The sequence below is a fragment of the Suricata suricatta genome, chromosome 7, assembly GCF_006229205.1.
Source record: "Suricata suricatta isolate VVHF042 chromosome 7, meerkat_22Aug2017_6uvM2_HiC, whole genome shotgun sequence".
Lineage (NCBI taxonomy): Eukaryota > Metazoa > Chordata > Mammalia > Carnivora > Herpestidae > Suricata > Suricata suricatta.
Genome location: NC_043706.1, coordinates 117,724,426 through 117,735,044, shown reverse-complemented (window position 1 = coordinate 117,735,044; position 10,619 = coordinate 117,724,426). Strand labels below are relative to the sequence as shown.

The 10,619-nt window shown below is 42.4% G+C and overlaps 1 non-coding gene across 1 annotated transcript; it reads right to left on the bottom strand.

Moving 5' to 3' along the window:
• Positions 1-3,652: 3,652 nt before the first annotated feature.
• Positions 3,653-3,757, bottom strand: LOC115297248. Its single transcript, XR_003911351.1, has one exon. It is a non-coding gene; the product is annotated as a U6 spliceosomal RNA (small nuclear RNA).
• Between the last annotated feature and the right edge of the window lie 6,862 nt (positions 3,758-10,619).

Sequence of the window (10,619 nt, the reverse complement as noted above, 5' to 3'; positions counted from 1 at the left end):
GTTGAAAATAAAGGGTCTTGGGGAGCCTGGGTGGCTCAGTAGGTTGAGCAGCTGAATTCAGCTCAGGTTATGATCTCATGGTTCGTGAGTTCAAGCCCCACATCAGGCTCTGTGCTGGCAGCTCAGAGCCTGGAGCCTGCTTCAGATTCTGTGTCTCCCCTTCTCTCTGCCCCTCCCCTGCTCATGATCTGTCTTTCTCTGTCTCTCAATAATAAATAAACATTAAACATTAAAAAAAGAAAATAAAGGGTCTTTTCATAATAAAAATAACAACAGTAATAATAATAATTCCTATTTATGAAATCTCTACTATTTATCAAGTATTTAATAGACACAGTCTCCTCTGTCTTACTAACTATACTATGAAATATTAGGGAGAAATGTAAAAATGATTTGTGGCCATTTTTGAACAACAACAAAAAACATCAATTTCAAAAGGCTTAACTAAACAGAAAAGCCAGGGACTAAGGAGCAACTCCATTTCCGTCCCAGGCCATTAAGGGACAGAGCCCCGTCTGAACCCCAGCCCTTCTTTTTATGCTCCAGCTTCTGCTCTATCGAGGGCTATCAACCGTCTGGGTCTGCCTTCCCAAGGATGCAAGATTTTCCATTTTATTTATTTATTTAAAAAAATTTTTTTTTTAATTTTTTATTTTTTTTAATGTTTTATTTATTTTTGATACAGAGAGACAGAGCATGAGAGGGGGGGAAGGGGCAGAGAGAGAAGGACACAGAACCGGAAGCAAGCTCCAGGCTCTGAGCTAGCTGTCAGCACAGAGCCTGACGCGGGGCTCGAACCCACGAACGTGAGATCTGACCTGAGCCGAAGTCGGAGGCTTAACCGACTGAGCCACCCAGGCACCCCAAGATTTTCCATTTTAAAATGAGGACAGACCTTGGCAAACCAGCGGGCATTGATCACCTGCCACTCTGTCACCCGAAAGGATACCTGACAGAGGTCGTTGGTCTTCTTCCAGGGCTCTCCCTTGGTCACGTTGCCCTGACTGACCCCTCGTTTGGTATGGGGGCAGGGGCTGGGTTCCAACCCTGCAGGCCTTCTTTCTAAGCCCTCCCCAACTCTTATGTTCTGTTTTTCCAGGGTCAGGCTTGAATCAGAGAGGCCATCATTCCAGGATAAAGAGAACTGAACTAAAAAATGAGGATTCTAGACCCAGCTCTATATTTTACTCTCTGTGGGAACTTGGGCAAGTAATTTATTAACGTTGAATCTTAAGTTCCTTGGTCACAAAATGAGGGTGATAATTCCTACCCCATCTACATAACAGAATTATTTCAAGACTGCAGTGAAATAATATATTTGAAAGCAAACACAAGGAATCTGAACTTGCTTGTCAGACCTCTGAGATTGAAAGTAGGCATTTGGGGTGCCCTGGGTTGCTCAGTCAATGAAGCATCTAACTCTTGACCCCAGTGTCATGGAATCAAGCCCTACTTTGGGCTCCATGCTGAACTTGGAGACTGCTTTAGATTCTCTCTCCCTCTGCCCCTGCCCAACTCACGCATGCTCTCTCTCTCTCAAATAAATAAGCAAGTAAATAAGTAAATAAGCAAGTAAATAAATAAATAAATAAAACTTAAAATATAAAAACATATAAAAAAGAAAAAGCAGACATTTAAACATCCTAGAGCACAGTGGAAATATCAGAGAAGAGCACGAGGTAAGAGTTTGCTTGGAATTTTATGAAGTGAAGATGGAGAGGGCTCCGTTTTCCTTTGCAGCTGCTGTCTGTCTTGTTTGAGACTCTTCCAAATGTGCTTTTGCCCACATGTCACCAAGACCTTGGAAGTTTGCCTTAATTATCCCTGCTATCTTCTGTGGCTCTGTTCTACACAGCTTAGTTGTTGGCATTTTTCCCGGTGTGGACAGATGATGAGGGAGGGGGCACAGTCAGCGAGGAGCCACCGGAAGGAGGGGCGGGAGCGTCACTTCTCTTCCCAGGTGTTGGTTTACAGGCCACTCTGTCCAGACCCTGGTTCGTCACTGCTGGACATTCCCGTTCTTTGCACTCTGATCCTTTTGATAACCTTAAATTAAGGCTTCCGTAACTATTTTGTCTTAGCTGAACCATCATGTGTGAAATATTATCTACTAGACAAGCCCAGGGATCTGTTCTGGGCTTGAAGAGATGGATTAGACAGTTCCAGAGAAGACTGTGGCTGGAAATGGCAACTCCAAAATTATGTCACTACTAGGGCTACACCCACCACGGGAGCAAAACCGCTTCTAAGCACCCCTGGGTATGTACTGAAATACATTAAAACACATATGAAAAATATTGGAGACAGTGACCGTCCTTCCTTGAGTTCTGAGCAAGGCAACAACGTCAGGAGAGCACGTTCTATGTTTCCTGCTTATATGACCATTTAAAAATTTTAAAAACTTATCTAGCCATTAGTATGTGACCCACAATGTCTTAGCTCATTTGCAACTCCTACCTCTTAGGAGAGGTAATATTATTGCTGCATTGATGCAGCACAGAGGCATAAAGAAATTCTGAAACCGGTCAAGGGATAAATAGCTAGTAAGTGACTGAGGCAATCCGTAACCATCTTTCGATGTTGCCACTGGAAATCACTGGCTTGGTGGACACGTGCTGGTTGATTGTATTAGAGTACGTGCGTTGGAGGAAGGGAGAGAATAGTAACACCCTGAATGTTGAAATCTTTTTTTTTAAACTTTTAATGTTTATTTTTGAGAGAGAGAGAGCGTAAGTGAGAGAGGTGCAGAGAGAGAGAGGGAGACACAGAATCTGAAGCAGGCTCCAGTCTCTGAGCTGTCACAGAGCCTGATGTGGGCCTCAAACTCATGACCTGTGAGATCATGACCTGAGCTGCAGTCGGGCGCTTAGCTAACTGAGCCACCGAGGTACCCCCTGAATGTTGAATCTTATATTGAAAAGTCTTGGGGAAGTTTTGTAACCATCCAAACCAAGCCATTCTCTTTTTTTCTTCCAAATCTTTCTTGGACTAACCCAATGTGCTAGTATAGCTTCAATACATTATATGTTTTAGCACAATGACTGCTGACTTGGGTCTTGATTTAGAAATCAAACTCTGGTTGGTTTACCGCAAGTAAATTTTATTTCTAGAGAATATTAGATTATATACCTTATGGTTCTGGGAGGAAGAAACCCCCCACATATAATGTTAGTAGAAGATGTGGTTGCATTTGAAAATCTTTATGGAACTCTCTGGAATTCTAAATAAAAAAATCCAGGAAGACTTGGAGGCTTCTGGACAGCAAAGTCACTTTTAGGGAAGAAGATATTTTACTTTCTAGCAAGTTCTCAAATTCTAAGAATGATCTCCCTTTCTTTTTTTTAAAGTGTATTTATTTTTGAGAGAGAGAGTTCGCGAGTGAGCAAGCATAAGCAGGGAGGGGCAGAGAAAGGAGACACAGAATCTGAAGCAGGCTCTAGGCTCTGAGCTGTCAGCACAGAGCCCAACGCAGGGCTTGAACCCACGAACCGTGAGATCATGACCTGGGCTGAAGTTGGACACTTAACCGACTGAGTCACCCAGGTGCTCCAAGAATGGTCTCTTTCGCTAATTAAATGTTAATAGGAAATCGTTGTGCAGCTGTGATGCTGTAAAATGATCTCTTTTTTCTTCATGGTGTACATTGTTTTTTAAAAATACGGAACGTTTCACGAATTTGTGTGTCATCCTTGCGCAGGGGCCATGCTAATCCTCTCTGTATCGTCGCAATTTTAGTATGTGTGCTGCCGAAGCGAGCCAACACTGGTCTGATGGAGAAAAGCTTGAGTGGAACCCCCTTTTTCTAGCTGTTTTCTGGGCTTCTCTTTTCTCCCTGAACTGTGTGTGGCCAGGCGCTGGACACAGACTCTGAACTTAGATTAAAATATGGATATTCTTTTTTTTTTAATAGTTTATTGTCAAGTTGGTTTCCATATAACAGCCAGTGCTCTTCCCCACAAGTGCCCCCCTCCATGGCCATCACTCCTCTTCCCCTTTCCTCCTCCCCCTTTAGCTCTCAATTTGTTTTCAGTATTTAAGAGTCTCTGATGATTTGCCTCCCTCCCTCTCCCTAACTCTTCTTACCCTCCTTCACCTCCCCCATGGTCCTCTGTTAAGTTTCTCCTGTTAGGCTTATGAATGAAAACGTATGGTATCTTCCTTCTCTGCCTGACTTTAAAATATGGATATTCTTGATTTATTCTCTACAGAAGGATTGTCTGCATTTCCAGTGTGTAATTGGAAGTATATACTTAAAAAAAATCATTTACCGTTCAGTACCTGCTTTTGCTCTTTGCTGCTCCATGGGGTTCTCCATCGTTAAAGAGTGGCCCATCTGACTGGGGTGCCTGGACGGCTCAGTCAGTTGAGCATCCCACTCTCGACTTCAGTTCAGATCAGAATCTCATAGTTCGTGAGTTCGAGCCTCCCGTCAAGCTCTGGGCTGACCATGTGGAGCCTGCTTGGGATTCTTTCTTTCCCCCTCTCTCTCACCACCTCTCCTACTTACATTTTGTCTCTATTCCTTTCTCTGTTTCTCTCTCTCTCTCTCTCTCAATAAATACAATAAATAAATAAACATTAAAAAAAAAGAGTGGTCCATGTGATTGGCAGGGATAGATTTCTATTTTTCCAAACTTATCCTGTGTCTCCATTTCATTCAGAAAACTGCCAGGCCCGGTGACCCTCGCTGTCACAGCAGGCTGCCTCTGGGGACACAGTACAAAGAGGCTTGAAAAGTGTTAGTTACAGACCCTATTGCTGCCTCCAGCCTGCACACAGACTTGACAGCAGTAGGACTGTGGGGCTTGGAGCCCCAGACGAAGAGGTGGGGCTGGCTGTATGCCAAGATCTCCTGGTCGGCACTGCCCCCTTAGGGAGCTGGTCCCACACTCGCTCCATGAACAACCGTGCGCCTCATGTGCCTCCCCTCTGCTCCTATTACCACAGCTGTGAGTCCACCTTGCCTCTGAGGCCTCCCGCTCTCCTCCGAAACTCCTTGGGAGGTGGCGCACTGGTCATTTTTGTGTGTCTTTAACTTCTTATAATCTACACAGATGTCTAAATATTTCCTTAGAATTACCTCCTTTACCCCAAAGTTTTCAGTTTTTGAATGCATCTTGATATTTCTTGCCCCCAGAAACATTTCAATGACTGTCCCTTCTGTCTGGATCATTTCTCTCTCCCCTCTCCTCACTCAACATTTAAATCTCCATTTAGGCATCCCTTCCTCCATGGGGACTTCCCTGATTTCTCCTCCTGACCCAGAGTGTGTTGGGTTTACCTTCTATGACCTTCTGTAGTACTTCCATTTCTTTCATTTCACCAGTTACGATGAACTGGTTATGGATTCTCTTTAGTTGTTTACCTTAACTGTAAGCGCAGTGAATCCCCAGTACCTAACACAAACTTGGTGCATATTGTATATTTGTCAAATAAATGAATGAATGGATTGAAACATCTTAAACATTGATGGTGATGAGAGAGAGAAGAAGTTGACACACGGAACATGACTCACATTGTCATTTCCAGATGGCTGATGCCAGTGGGATTTTGGAAACTTTTCCTGAGATAGATCTGAATTAGTAAGGAAAGAACATAGAAGAAAGAAATGAAGATGTGCTTTCAATCTTCCTTTCTGTGAGACTTCTCCAGACATTCCCTCCAAATATGGAAAAATGACCTTATCTCAAACCTGAAGGAATCTGTCCCCATAGCATCAGGAGAAATCTGAAAGGTGTGCATGTTGTGTAGATGGGGTGTGTGTGTGTGTGTGTGTGTGTGTGTGTGTGTGTTGTGTGAAGAGGGAGTGGATGAGTGAGGAATGTCAAAGTGTCTTGGCTTGAATAATCCTCGCCCCCCGCCAACCCTCATGTCTAGCCGGAAGCTCTGAATGGGACCTTATTTGGAAATAAGTTCTTTGTAGATGCAGTTAGTTAAGATGAGGTTAAACTGGGTAAGAGTGGTCCCTAATGTCATGACTGGTGTCTCTAAGCCGAGGAGACAGACAAGCAGACACACAGGGAAGACCGCCCTGTGAAGATGTAGGTGGAGATTGGAGTTAAGTTGCTACAAGCTGAGGGGCACAGAAGATGTCTGACAACAGCAGAGGCCAGAAGAGGCGACAAAGGACTCTTCCCCATAGACCTCAGAGAGAGCCTGGCCCTGCTGACACCGGAGTGTCAGATTTCTATCTGTCAGAGCTGTGAGAGAATAACCTTTTATTTTTAAGCCACCCAGTTGACAGTAATATATCACAGCAGCCCTAGGAGACTCATACTTAAGGGGAGTAGTAATTTTGTTTCATCTTGATTACTCTCTCTTAAATGCTTATTTTCCTCACCTGTTAAAGAAAAATCAATATAAGCTTACTCCGGTAGTCATGTCTCCTCCTTGCCCTCCTATATCCGTTGACAGTTTCATCTGAGTGAGAAGAAGAATTAAACAATCTCTTGAAGCACATGGACCGTAGCACCACCACTTTTGGAGGGTAATGTCTACTATTTACTAAGCGTCAATAGTAGTGTCAGTGCAAGACGCTGTGTAAGGTACTCCACATACATGAGCTCCAATCCTCACTGTCTGTTTGCAAAACAGGCTGTATTTTCACTCTTTCAGAAATGAAAGTAAATCTCAGAGATCATTTCCTACAAGTGCCGTGACCTCTAAGGACAAAGTGTAATGACTTACTTGACATCTGCTGCTCAGAGTCTTTACCAACCGTGTATAAAAAGAAACGTAAATGTTCCTAAAACACTTAGCTCTGAAAATGACAAAGAGGAAACACTCATGTTCAGTACCCCCTTGCTCTAGGCTTGTTTGCTAGCCCAGATGTAACTGTATTAAGATGCAGTCGACACTTTAGAGTTCAAGTTGGGTTTTCTCCCCTTCGTCCACACTCCCAAGGCAAATTTCCTTGGTGCTCGTGTGCCCCAAACTGGTAGCAGATGGAGGCTCTGGCCCACGGCCCTTGCTCTGGGGATCACCTGCCCCACGGAAGGCTCTTCTCATCTCTTGCTGCTTGGAGGCTGGCGCTGGCGTCCACGGTCTGTGCAATGAGGGCGTGCCTGTCACTTATGTAGGCTGTTGGTGGGAGTGGACATTCACACAATCATGCTTAAGAACTGGAAATTCGTGGTTAAAAAAAGATTAACAAAGTGAAGAAAAATCTTAGCCTTTGTATTAGAGTTTAAGGTAAAGAAAACTTCATCACAAAAGGGTATCTTTCAAAAAGCTTTTCATGGGATGATGAAGACGTAGTTAAAAGCTAAAGTCAGTGGAAGCATTCAGGAAATCTTTCATTGCCTGGTACATAACCTAACTATTGAAAGATCCATCAGAACTTTTTGTTGTTTCCTGTTTTAGTCAACACTCAGAAATCTGTCTGTAACTACAGAATATACTTCTCACTTATGCTAGTATATAACACGATCAGTATTGTTTTTCATTTATCAGCTTTTTTGTGGATGAAAGTCCATTGTCATGTAAAGTCTGACTCTCCTGGTAGGTCCAAACAAAAATATAGCAGGGAGAAGTAGGAAAAAAGAAATAATTAAAAACCCTGACCCTTCACTTTAGTTCATTAGCTTGCTTTGCTGATAACTTTAAAAATGCACATGTAATTGCTTCCTGGGAAGAAGGGCAGAGGTCGGTCATGTGTGATCTCAAGTGTTTGTAACAAGGATAAAATAGGAGATTCATCTGCTAGTTCCTTTTCCAACATGAGGATTGGGATTTGTCTCTCTTGGACTGTGTAATACAGTAGGGGACTTTTGTTTTCCCTGCAAAGTAAGCCATTTGGTGGTCCTTGTGTAGACTGCCTTTCCAGCTGGGTGGGAAAAATCTGATGTCATTGGACCTCAAGTCCTTCAGGGACCTGATCTTCATCCCCATCACTCAGAAGAGCTGACTCATAAACTAAGAGAAGAAAACCTATTTTTTTCCAAAACCACATCCTTGGAAAGAATAAAACTGACAGGTAGCAATTTGTGTCCTTGAAAAACAACATCTACCTTCAAATTATTTGGACATTTATTGTTGCGATTGGAACTTATTTGTTTGGGTTTAAATGTTAACTTATTATTCTGATAAGATTTTCACTTTATCAATCAAAATCTATTCCTTCATTTAAGAAGTATTTATTCAGGACCTTCTGTGCTGTATTACAGGAGGATGTATTTAAAGATGGTTATCCTGTTATCAAGGAATGTACAAATCTGATTTGAGAGGGTGGTGCCGGGGCAAGGGAGAGGCTGGTTTCTGGCGACACGTACCGAGTGCTCTCTATGAGCCAGGCACTGCCCAGAGTGCCTCGCATGGGCGGACCCTTTTTTTATCCTTAGAAACTCTATGAAACGGGTTACATTTTTAATTATCACTTTATCAATGCAGAAGGTAAGGCACAAAAAGGTGGGAAACTTGCCCAAAGTCAAAACTCAAGTAAGTGGTAAAATCATGCCACAAACTCGGGCAAGCTAACCACAATGTTATACTACATCTCAAGCTGGGCAGAATACACATGTGCGCACGCGCGCGTGCACCCCCCCCCCATTAATAATAACAAATAAGTAATAGTCACTAACAATACCAAGGCAGTAAAATGACAAATGATCATCCTGGGTTGCTGTGGCCAAGGAGGAATTCATGATACAAAACCAGTATTAGATCCAAACCAACAATATCATCCGTATCATCTTGATGGAGATGTCCCTTAGCATATCAGAGAACCATGCAGAAAAGAAACCTGTGTCTTTAAGCCATTGTTCCTCAAACTTCCTTGGCTGCGATGACTTTTTTTTTTCTTCCAGGTAGTGTTTATTAAACAACTTTTGGCACACACATTTTTAAGCAATTTTGAAAATGTTAATTTAAAGGAACAGCATCTATTTTAGGCGCATCTATTTACAGAGACCATAACTGACTTGTCTGCTTCTGCTGCCCATCACCAGAAGGATCCGAGGAACTTGCAAGGGGACAAACCGCTGGAAATTTCTATAGCTAGAATTTATAGGTTATGAGTGGGATTCATGAAAACTTGAAAAGCTATCATGTTCTGTTTACTAACTAAACCTTCTCTCTATCCAGGATTGTGTTACCATCAATTCTATGAAGAACTTAGATTAAACAGAGGGTCCTCTCTGACTGAGCGGAAAAGTATTTACTTTATAATCAGAAAAGACAGTTCCTTATGCTCCCTGGTCTTACCAGTGAACCCTTAGTGCCCAAGAACTGTCTTGTAGAAACATTTTTACAATATTTTGCCCACATTTTATAAGGATTATTGTATGGCCGAGTTGCTCACTTATAGATATAATCATGCCCAATGTCTATTAATGGTTCTTGTGTTTTCTTTTGCACAAAAATGGTATAACCTAGAGAAAGCAAAAGATGTATCCCAACTCTTGCTTTGTAGGTTTGTTTTAAATGACGTAGCTTACATTTGTTGAAGACCCTCTATCAGAAACCAAGCTATATATTTTACGTATGTTTTCTAATCTTGACGTCACAACCGACAGGAAGGTGGGTGTAACTGTCATTTTCCATGTGAGGAAATGGAGGCTCAGAGAGATTAAATTATCTGCCTGGTGTTAAGCAGCAAGTGATCACGAGGGATTTGAATTCTGGTCTGTCTGACCCCAAAGGCCACAGTTTTAAAATTCTACAGCATTGCTTCTTTAAAAGAAGGGATAAAAAACTACTGAAGATTAAATCTTGCAATACTAGAATTTAAAACATTTCAGGCAATTGAATAAAAAATACACTGTTGCTTAGATGAGTAAAAGAAGGCAATAATGGATCTTCAGATCATATTGGCTAAAACTTAAACTTTTCCTGGTTTAATTGAAAAAAATATCCCATCACGGACTGTTTTGTAGCTAAAAGCTTCTTGTTTAGTCATGACTCAAATGTCCACTATATACTTATGGAGGCAGGACTGAGTCTTCCCCCTTCTCTGACAGGATGTTCCCTACAAAGTGCCTCTGTTTCTCCGTCCTGCTCTAGGACAGTCTATGAGCTTCGGCTGAGAACGTTTCGGAAATGTGAGGTGTGTGCATCTGAGAAGCATCCACTCGTGTGTGCTCAGGGGAGCCTGTGGAGTCAATAAACTTTTCAGGGCCTGACAGAGGACCAGAGCCATCACAAGCCAGAATTAGCACTTTGGTGGCATAGATACAAGGGAAATAAATGACTCTTACTTTGGTTTTAGGACCTGTTTCCTTCACAGAAATTTCTGACAGAACAGCAAACAAAAGATACAGTATCTTCCCCTCTAGAGTGTAAAAGGTTGAGCAAAGGTAGTCTGTGCCTGACTCAGAGCTTTCATTTGAGCAACGGGTTGAAGGGATGATCTTTGTACCCAACCTTGCAAATAAATAAGCACGTAAGTTAACCAATCTGTTAAAAACAAAAAAAGGAAAAATGAGTTTGAGTTCCTAACATGAAACCACCAGCATTTCTTTACTGTATTTCCCCCCCCCCCCATACATTCTTCACATTCTTACCCATGTGTGAGTGGCTATTTGCCAATCTTCTCGTCATTGACGGGGAAAGAACTTGCATCTCCTGACAGCCTACCAAGTACCGGATGGAGGGCTTGGTGCTTTTTGTATGCGGTCTCTTCA